Genomic DNA, 11,286 nt, shown 5'->3' on the forward strand with positions numbered 1-11,286 from the left:
TTTTTTGCTGACGGTCTAAAGACAGCCAACTATCTAATTATTGAATTGCAATAATTAGATTAAGATAAGCAGATTAATTGTGATAAAAGAAAACAAAAAAATCTCGTGACTATCAATGCTACTTATTTGCATGGGACTTATAATGCGTAAAATAAAATGCATCTTCATGTTAATCAAGATAAAGAAGAAAGTGACAATAAGAACGCAAGAGTAATCTCTCTGAATGATGATGATAATTGAGAATTTTCTAGTACAATATGAACAAGTAAAAACTGCACGAAAGAATGTCATTTGGTAGAAATTAAAGTATCTGGTCTACCAAAGCCAATTCAATTTTTGTATCACACTGTGAAGAAAGCGGTAGTATCTAAAATTATGGGAATTGATTTGATTTACCGGCTATAGTTATGCTCACGCGATTGCCCGATGATAGTTTTAGTACGCTTGCGTTCGGGAAATTTCGTTCACAGATCATTAGAGTTTTGATTTAACTGTGTGATCCAGTTTTTAGACTTTCTAGAGCACCCTCTTTTGGTGTTAAAATTTTACGCTTTCACTGTAAAATGGCTGAACTGTTTCCGATGGCAGATGGAAGTTCTTTTTGTATGATTACGAGAAATACATGGTTCCCTCAACACATGTGTGAGTGAACTCACAAGCAATAGCTACTTTATTTATAAAGCAAACTCTTAAGCATACTTTGAATATTATTGAAAAGAGCTCCAAACACCAGACAATATTGTTTTAACTAATCTACAAAAGCCATTAGACGTCGTGGTAGGTCTTAAAGCGTCAACAGATTTCACGGTGATCCCTCCACCGATTGACAACCGAGGTGCGTCGGAAGGACACAATGGGAGACCATTACATAAATGTCCTATTATCTCATAATGCGTCTCGGGTTACGCCGGGTTACCTCGCAATAGTACGTCTTTAAGATGAATTGAATTGGATTAGGAATGCAGGCGGGGTTGGACACAGGACGTTTGTGGACGTTAACGCCGAATTTGAAATGTGACGCGTTGGAATCAGAAATCTGGAGAAATTTCATCATCCATTGCAAGATTTGAAGGAAGGTACTTATGAATTTACATAAAAGGCTTAAATGGATCTAATTCAGAGTGTCAAAGTAACCTATGGGTGGTATATTGTATTGTGCCTAAATGGTGATAAATAGTTGATTATAAGAATTGTAATCCAAATGTGATTGACAGGCAGTCTTGTAATCGAAGAAATAACTATGTCAGTATGTCTCTCGTTGCTGTAATGGTTGCAAAGGAAATTGGTAACTTGAGTACATAAACGGTTAGCTAACATCCTGCAGAACTTGCACACGTTGATATTTTATTGTTATAAACTTACGTAACGGTTGAAGCTCGAGCTAATGTCAGGAGAGATGGTGCTCTATTGATAGACATTGACATTTTGCAAAAGGGAGATTCTGCTGGGTTAGGCTGAGTCACTATGCCGGATATTGGTGACAAAATAAACGGTAAGACAAAAGCATGACATGGTTTTGAGTTTAGACATATTGCAAGGTTAGGAGATTATATTCTAAAAATTTTAAAATTAAATATATAAAAATCTTTTTTAAAAAGTCGAAATAGTTTTCGATATCTGTCCCTACATATACGTCATGTCAGTTTCAATGCAAGGACAAGTGTTCAATCACAACCGGAATGTAACCTATTAGTTGACAGTCATGAAATTCTTTCTACCAAAAAATCCCATTTATCCCAAATTAGTTCCATGCATTGTCACCGACGTACATTCCAGAGTTTGACTAACTCTCGATAATACTTCAAATAGTTCAAGAGATCTCTAAAATTGGATCTTCGTTTCAAGCAGGACCGTTCAATGAATAGGCGTCCATAAAATGTCGGCGACAATGATATAAGTTATGTCTCGCCAAGGAGACAGACAGACAGCGGCAGTGTTTGTAGTCCAACCATAAAAACTGTTTGACCAACATTGGCGTTCACTGGCGCCAATATTTACTGTGACTCTCCTACAACTGTTACTTGCGCAAACATTGGCCCAATGGTTGGGAGTCTTGACAGTAACTTTCTTTCACCGTAATTAGTCATAACAAAATGCCAGCTCAAGTAGTTTTTATTACTATCAAACATTAATATCGATACACATAACCTGGAGAAAGTTACGTTATTAGAAAACTGTCTAGCAGTTGATTAGGATGTAAACTTACGTAATTAAAAGAAATGTTGTAAAGCATTTATCAAATTAATTATATGTCTAGTCTCAAATTGACTGTCTAGAGAGACTTATAAAAAGTACATAATGATTAAGGATTACTTTAAATTCGGAAAGTATTAATTAATAGTTTAGCTCCCATAAAAACTCAATTAAAAGCTTGTATACCGTTTAAAGCTATAAATGAAACAGATAAGAATCAAACATTTACGTACACAAGTTATTTAGCACAAACTGTACTTTGCCAAGGGATCCTAGGAAGTAAGAAACATAATACTAAATGTATTAACGATGAGAGGAACCGTCTGCCCGACACATGTGGGGATTCCGATGGAAGCTGTCCGATAAACAGTACTTAACATGAACTGAATCAATGGCCTGATTCAAACAAGTTTTATTATCTAGTCGAGCTCGCTTACATAGTAATGAACATTACTGGGAAATGTCACACAGTATCTGCGGTTGCCTGATCTGATAACTTTTAAAATGTTTCATGTACTGTAGGAAATATAACAGAACCCAACACACCATTCAAAAAGTCTGAAAAGATAAAGATCGCAGTAGCAAAGAATTCGTTAAATCGCAGCTTCTGGTGTGAAGGTTAATTTTGCATTGTTAAAAACGAAGAATGCAGATAAAATGATCGTTAAGTCTTTTCATGATTAATGATGGATCAAAATAACAATCACCGGACAATAGACATCTCTAAAAAGTATGTTAAACAAATTATTCAACCTTTGTTCCGGACACATCTCAATAACGCAGCGACCGTTAAAAGAGCATTCGAACTATAATTTTTGAAAATAGAAAAAGAATCTTAAAAAAAAAAAACATTATTCTTCTCTTGTCCAAAGATACCACCCCAAAAATGTACAATGACATAGATAAAAGTGCAAAAGTAAACATGGAAGTAAAGGCGTCATTAAAGCGACACGGTGATGATAAAAAATTGAATCGTGATAGGGGACAGTATGACAAAGGTCGTTTCAAAACCCGTGGGAATGATCAGCCCATAGGAAATTTGCATCGTCTATCCCATACTTTGGATTGGGCGGGTCACATCTGTCGAATGCACCCGGACAAGTGGGCCAATATTACCACAAAGTGGATCCCGGAGGATGGAAGGCGACCGAGAGGGAGACCAAGGAAACGCTGGAGGGAAGACTTGGACAGCTTCCTCTCGGACTGGCCTCAAGCAGCGATGGATAAAGAAAAGTGGAAGGCTTTGGGGGAGGCCTTTGCCCAGCAGTGGGACAGCATAGGCTAATTAAAAAAAAATCCCATACTAGGCGTATGTCTACGTACGACGATGAATAAAATAAGTATTGTTGTTTAGAAGATGGTAATGAAACGGAAATATTTGCCATTGTTGGAAGTTACTTAGCGGTTAGTGGCAGAACCGGTTTTTAAGTAACTACGAAATATGTATATGATTAGATAGATAGAAAGGTTAGATTGCTTTAAGTTTTTTTGTATCACCAAGGTTAGTATTCAGTTTCAACATCGCGATGCAAAGAATTGATACTTATTTTTATTTGAATAATAATTTTGAGATAGTTGCAATCCTTTAATTAAAATTGTTACATTGCCAATACATATACTTTGTAATTCTACAAGGTTGATTGAGTATTTTTCTGAACTAGTAATAAGTTTTGCCAAAATGTCACCTTTCTAGAACTTGCGAAGTTTACGCATACTCATCAAAAGAGGCTGTTCAAACCTTTGTTGTTAATCGCTGGTAATGATGCAAACTACGGTAATGAGGGATTACCAAACAATACCGTAAACTTCCACCGTAACCAAATGGTACCGAATGTAGTGTTAGGCAAATTACCATCCGCGGTTTTGAAACTAGGCGTAGAAGCAAGTACGAAAGGTTTTGTAACGAGGCGTAAATCTTCATGCACTTCATTAGCGTACATTATACAGGATAATGAGGCAATTATGCCTTACAATGGCAATAAATATTACTTCGTTTTGTTAATTTTCTTGGTGTTTAACCGCAGTACGCGTAGGCGATTTGCAGTTTAACGTAAATATTTGTGACATGACTTAATCGTTGGCTGTGATTTTGAATATATTAGCCGTTCATGTGTTTTATGTCGCGCCCCCTTCATTAAATAGTTATTAGCACATAAGTTTATCATGCCCTTTATGTGATTTTATATTAATTACATTGACAGATTGTATAAAACTGTACTTAATAAGAATATGAATTCGTTTTACTTCCACATTTCAAGTATTATCAGAGTACTTAGTTCAGCTGAAACTGTAGGAGGTAAGCCAGCTCCTGTCACAAAAATAAGCACATACATCAAGCGTCCTCATTTAATTCCGTAACAGAAAAGAGGTCACGTGACATATTTAGAAACAAACGCTTCGCAGACGAATTACTATAAGAAACAGATGAACTGCGCCCTATTTAAACCGCGTCCCACGCAAATTGTTCCAGTCTCAGAGTCAACTGAGACAAATTAATTAATTTGTATTCGTAATTGCCGGTCTGATGGTAGTGACCTACGCATGCTTAGAATTGCAATAATTGCTGTAATAGTTGACGATACACACATGTTTGTCTCGACGAGTCACAAGCTCAAGCTTAGACTATGAACTTTTGCAAACGGTCGTAATTTGTCCATGCTGTTGGTAAATTACTTTTGTAGATAAACAAGATGTTATAATGTCAAATTATATTCTTAACAGTTATATCCTTAACAGTTCACAGTTCAGTTCTATTCTTAGTTTTATTTATTTAGTATAATACAATGACTGATTTTATCTGTCAAATCCCATAGATGTTTAACGTGTCCATCTATTTCCTTGAGTAGCTATTACAGAAGTAGATATGGCAAAATCTATACTTAATATTATAAAGCTGAGGAGTTTGTTTGTTTGTTTGTTTGAACGCGCTAATCTCAGGAACTACTGGTCTGATTTGAAAAATTTTTTCAGTGTTAGATAGCCCATTTATCGAGGAAGGCTATAGGCTACTTTTTATCCGGGTTCGTGCAGAGGTTTCTACGGGATGCGGGTGAAACCGCTGGCAGAAGCTAGTTAGTAATAAGTGTCAATACTCTTAATGTTCTAATCCTAGAACGAGTACATTAAGTGCTACAAGATCTGGTCAAACCGACGGGGAAAGACTTTATTTGCCAATCATCTTGTTCGATAATTACCTTCCTACTTATGTAATGAGCAGGTACTAAGGAACTTAAAACGTAATAGTAATTATGAACTTTTATCTATCATCTAGAAATTGAGGGAATTATCGATAGGTGTATGAATATATAACCTTTTCCTTTTCCTCCGTCAAGTTCCTGAAATGACGCAATTTATTATAAGAGAACTTACGCTTTACGATTCTTTATGTAATATGGTCTTTCAGCCACGCTTCTGGTTATTGGTCCAGTGCGACATAATTCTAAAAGACTATAGAGATCGTCAGACTTTTACTGACAGATACTCATATTTGTTCCTTCTGGAGCCCTTTGTGTACCTCGTCAGCGGTAATCAAGCAGAGACTATAGAACCTACACGGTTTAGAACAGTCCCGCAGCATGACACTAACTCCTTAAATTGCATTATGACAAATATTTTTCACTTCGTCATCATGCAAATCATGCAATTAGTGTAACAAGGAAGATGATAAATTCACTATGTAATACTTTAATTGATCGCTAATCTTTTATTTACCTACGGCAATCTCTATGAGTATGTAATTATTGCATTATCACCGGCAATTAAAACTCTGTGAGCAATACAAAAGATCGTTAACAAGAGACATTACAATGAGGAAGTTACTTCCTTTTTAGCCGACTTTCAAAAGAAGAGGTTGTTATTGTGATCCCTAATTTTCGGTACCTACTTTGTCCTGCTGGTCTAACGATTAATGACATCTACCAGTTCTTAAATTGAGAGCACGTCTAGGAAAACATAATTTCGTAGACGCAGGCAGTAAATGAATACTTCCTGAAACCGAGATGGAGACTTTACTTTGGTCTTCGTTCAACAAAATATGCGTGTATATGAGGCGAAACATACCTACATTATGTACAAATGCACCCCATTCAAGTCATAAATCTTTATCAGTTACTTTGTTACCCAACAACCTCGGCATTCGTTCACCCCTATGATATTATCAGCTATCAATATATGTTATCTTACAAATCTCAGATTTTGTGGTACTGTCGAATGTCGTTTGTGCAAGAAAGGTCGGCTTACATCGCGCAGACGAAGGATTTGATGCAAAAATACAGATTCAGCTAGTTCACAGACTCGAATTATTTTTTTAACATTGTGGGTGCAGGGGTTGTCAAAAAATACGGCCTTGAAGAAGGGGTGTGCTGCCTACTCACATAGCCTAAACCTCTTTAATGATTTCATTTAATGAGTGAATTGATTATATTATTCATCTTGTCAAGTGTTTCATTTCTGGGCTTGTTTCGTATATACATTTCGCAGGATAATCATTGTTTTTATCCCTATTGTGTTGAATTACACCAGTTTACAACTTCACGTAAACAAATCCATTATGAACAGTTAATCCAGTTGTTTATTACTGACCTTTTCTAAATACCATGCAAGCAATTATCTTTGTCTTCAGTCTATGACAGGGATCGATTATTGTGCGATGACATTATGATAGTAAAAGGCAGGGTAAAAGTTATTACATTAATGTTTTCTCATACAATGCTTATTTTTTTATACTATACACGTAAATAGAGGTTCAAAGTATGTACCTACATAAAATATGGATATGTATTTCTTAACTACTATTTGCAGACATGATTTTCAATATTACATTACAGATACACACATAAGCAGATAGGGCGACATGTACCCTAAACATTCGATTCTACCGTCCATTACCACACACGTATTGCCCAAATCATCACAGCAGCAATACATCAGTGTACCGTCAGATGGACAGTCAATGTTCACACACGAGAACAAATGACTAACGAGGCAGTGACATGTAAACCGTCCCGTGCAAGTGAAAGTCCCAGCTGGCGCACCACCCATTCATCACCCGACAACAACCGTGTAGGAGTGTGGTATCACCACTATGTAGTGGGGACAGAAGGTAAAGTAACATAACATAGGATTCTATGATTTAATAATGTCTTGTTCTGGTTTTTTTTTTTAATATGAAATCATCAAATGACCACTCCCGCTGTGGGTTGGGTGGCAGCCTGAGGAAGTGTCAGACTCGTACTGACTAAAACCCATCATGTTCCTTCGTAGGTCTTTTATGTTGGTACCAGGGCCGCGGTAACTCTTTCGAACAATGTTCAAACCTTGTTCTTCTCTTCAAACAAATCTGGTTTATACTAAGCCAATTAATTAAACTACATTCTTTAACAGCTCGTTTATATAATTAACTTAAATCGTATTTAATGATGTTAAAACTGTGAAGTAATTAAGTACTGTGCTAATCTTGCAAACAATATTTGTAGTTGGAAGAAATTTAAATATCTAGTTAGTATAAGTTATCCTAACTTGGTATTGTCCACAATAAGGGGATGATTAAAAATAAAATAGGACATTCTTATAGCCAAAAACGACATAAATACATAGGTGCTTAAAAGCTTCTGCCTCTCATTTCAGCTATTGAATGGAATGTACCACGAATATTTCAGCTATTGTATGGACTGGACCTTCTGAACTTCTCATTCATGTACCACCAAGGGTCCATTAAGCCATCCATCTGTCCATCTACAGAGCGTTAGATTCCATTATTCTGTAAACGATGTTGCAATACGGAACCGTTTACAATTGAGTTTCCGAAACATTTATGATGTTTGGGCAATTTTGAGCGCTTTATTGCTTATACAAACCATTTGAAGCGCTTTTGTGGCTTCGCTGATCATTTTAGAACTTTTATTGAATGAAATAAAAGAAAGGTTTTTTGTGTAGTAACTGATCTTATATGTACGTTACGTAATTTATAATGTTGTGACTGATAGTTGTCTAGAAGTTCGTTAAAGTATATTTTATTACAATGTTAAGTTTTAAGAAATGTCGTCATTGGCGTCTAAGAAATGTCTAGAAGATTAATTTATTTTAGAAATTAGGAACAATCATAAAACTATTCAAATTAACTGTCTCATAAAATAATGCACGCGAGTATTATTTTAAACTTATTAAAAATTATTACCTACTTGAGGTCGTAATAACAGCAACAAAAAAAAAATATGCGTGTTTACTTAAACCAAACGGTTGGTTGCACACACACGAACAAAATTCAAAAGGAATGTTACGAAATGACTTTGTTTAAAATAACAACAAAGTATGCAATTTGCTTTGTTCATAACCACCAGGTATTTTACTTAATTGTTGCGTCAACGAGTGCATTAGCTATCACAATGAACAAATTACTAACTTTGTTCACGCAGATGTGATTTTATTAGTTAGAATAAAAAAACATGCAATAATTAATCTGTGTTCTCATTTTGAGAGTGGTCATTATTTTTTTTCTCAAACTTCGGCCTTCAAGATTTGTGAGATTATGATTGTGCGAGATACAGTGCCATTTCAGGCCGTTAAAAATGGTTTAGAATTATATTTTGCCTTATTTTCAGCCTTTTTTACAGAGGATATGTGGTCAGATGTGTTGCATTTTTCCGAATGTAAGTGAAACCACTGTTTTAGCTAATCGACGTCTTACAGCTTACAACTAAAGCTTGATAAAGATAAGTAATAACCAAACTAGTCAAGCAAGACCAATCAAAGCATAATTGAAACAAGTATGTATTTGAAAGTAAAAGCAGTTGACCCGCCAAGCCGTCATGTTAACCGTTTGTAATTATCGACGCCATTCATGACACAAGCCGTCGCAAGCGCATCCCATCACTCTTACTTTCTGCATTGTAGACCTGTGAATGGTTAGACAGTGTTTTACAATGTTTTTTAACTTTAAAAAATAATTTCAACTGAGTCATTAGCCCAGTGTGTTGTCGTCACGGTCTTATTACCGCCCCACTGCTGGGCACAGGCCTCCGCTCACATAAGCCCAGCATTTACGAACTTGAAATTCTGTAGGTATAGGATAGTTCAGATAAAGTGTTGTTACGGTACTTCAAGAATTTGTATTTTTTGTCTGTATGGTGGATAATCATCAATTCATCCCCTCCTGTTGTAGGTGGAGAGTTAGGGAGTATCAGTTTCTGGCCATAATTAGAAGGGTGATAACCACATCGCGAAAGATGATATGACACTCAAGAAACCTATCACTGCAAAAATATAAATCATCTTGCGCAAAGCCTGAGGCTACTCGTTTAATCATAAATAAAAAGACAGGAGCCATAGAATAGAAAGTAGTAACTGGATAGATGGAAGATCATTTGTACAACAAATGTAATAAACGAGGTGTGGTCCCCTAATGGGAATATCCATCAAGATCATAGTTACATTCCTATTTCAATCAACCATTTTTAGAAATAGCAATTTTTACACAATTTATCAATTATTTTGTAACGGTAAAGGATACCCACACAGACTAATCAGGTGATTTTAGAATGACCCGTAGCGGTATGGTCAGACAGTAAAGTCTAATCTAGAATAATGTGTATGTGGGCGTAATAAAATTATACTTGGTCTGATGCTTAATAGAATGTCTAACCTTATGATTGTTGATAGATACTATGAAATCATGAAGTTGCAAATTAATAAAACAATTTTAGTAGGCTGTACTTACGATGGCTTAGGATCACAGCATTTTTATGCTACAATAAGAAATGAACTACGTATACATATCTTTCATTATATTTTTTTAGCAATAAATTCGTAGAATAACATTTATTTTGACCAAAAAATAATGACCGCAATTGATTTATCGAAAGTTTTTTCTTTACTTTTCCGATTACTTACCGATTACTTAAGTAACTTATTCACATTATGTACTTAAATAAATAATTAATTAAATATATTTCTACTCTCAACAATCATTGGTCTATGGAGGCCTAGCACGATTGTTTGCGGTGCGCTTTGTTTGACTCCGCTCCGCGTCGTGACGGCTTGCTCGTGAAAAAGCTGCACTTTCACGAATTGCTATAGGGTTGTTAATCCTCTCGAATAGGTAATATTGTTTGCACCTAATCGATTTGAATAAGTAAAACGCTTTATATTTAATCACCAAGTGTGTTAAATTACTCTACCTAGGTTTTTATTATTGATGATTATCTAAATGTATTTCTAAACATATGAATCTTGTGTTAATTGAAAATTTTGAAAGAAGCAATTACCTATATTAATGTTATCACTTCCATATTTTTATGTCAAATAAATAACCTTAATACACGCCCCATTTAGGACGGCACCTTTAATCTTTTACTCGATTATCGACAAGAATTAATTTGAATTAATTCCGATCACGACTGGCCAGCTCCTACTTCCACTGTGTGTAATCGATTCAAATCGATTAATTATAGGTACTATTCGATTTCGGGTGGGATCTTGAGCAGCCCTAAACCGTAACTAATTGTTACTTTAGCTAGTATTGTTCTTGTTATTATTTCGTTTTTACGCAATTGTGATTACAATCGCGACTGTTAGCGTTACACAATGATTGCACGTCGAGATTTTTTTCGACCATGTGAATGAGTTTTCATAGATTCCCTCTTATTACAGATACCTCCATACAGTGTACAATGAGGCTTATTAAGCCTTTAATAATTGTTCGTTTCTTAGTGACAATTTCAAAATTCACTTTTCTCGTGTGTGAATTTTCTTGAGAACGTGAGTCAATGATGAATGATTGCACTTTCGTTTTCATAAGTATAAAAAGTGATTGCATAGCACTCGTGCAGTTTATTTACTTGATATTATTTTTTATGTATTTAGAAAATAATATTAAATAGTAATCTAAGTTGGTGAACCGTTTTTTTAACGGCTCAATAATAAAGTTACAACAAACAAGACAAAGACATTATTCAATAATGTATCACCATATATCCAATTTCTTCTATTTGAAAAACCCATACTCTTTTATCAAGTAAGTAACTTAAAACTCAAAAATCGATTACAAAATGAATTCCAAACAGTCCTATCGTTATCACTCAAAACCAGTTCAAAGAG

This window comes from Helicoverpa armigera, chromosome 18 (assembly GCF_030705265.1).
Source record: "Helicoverpa armigera isolate CAAS_96S chromosome 18, ASM3070526v1, whole genome shotgun sequence".
In the NCBI taxonomy this organism is placed as follows: domain Eukaryota; kingdom Metazoa; phylum Arthropoda; class Insecta; order Lepidoptera; family Noctuidae; genus Helicoverpa; species Helicoverpa armigera.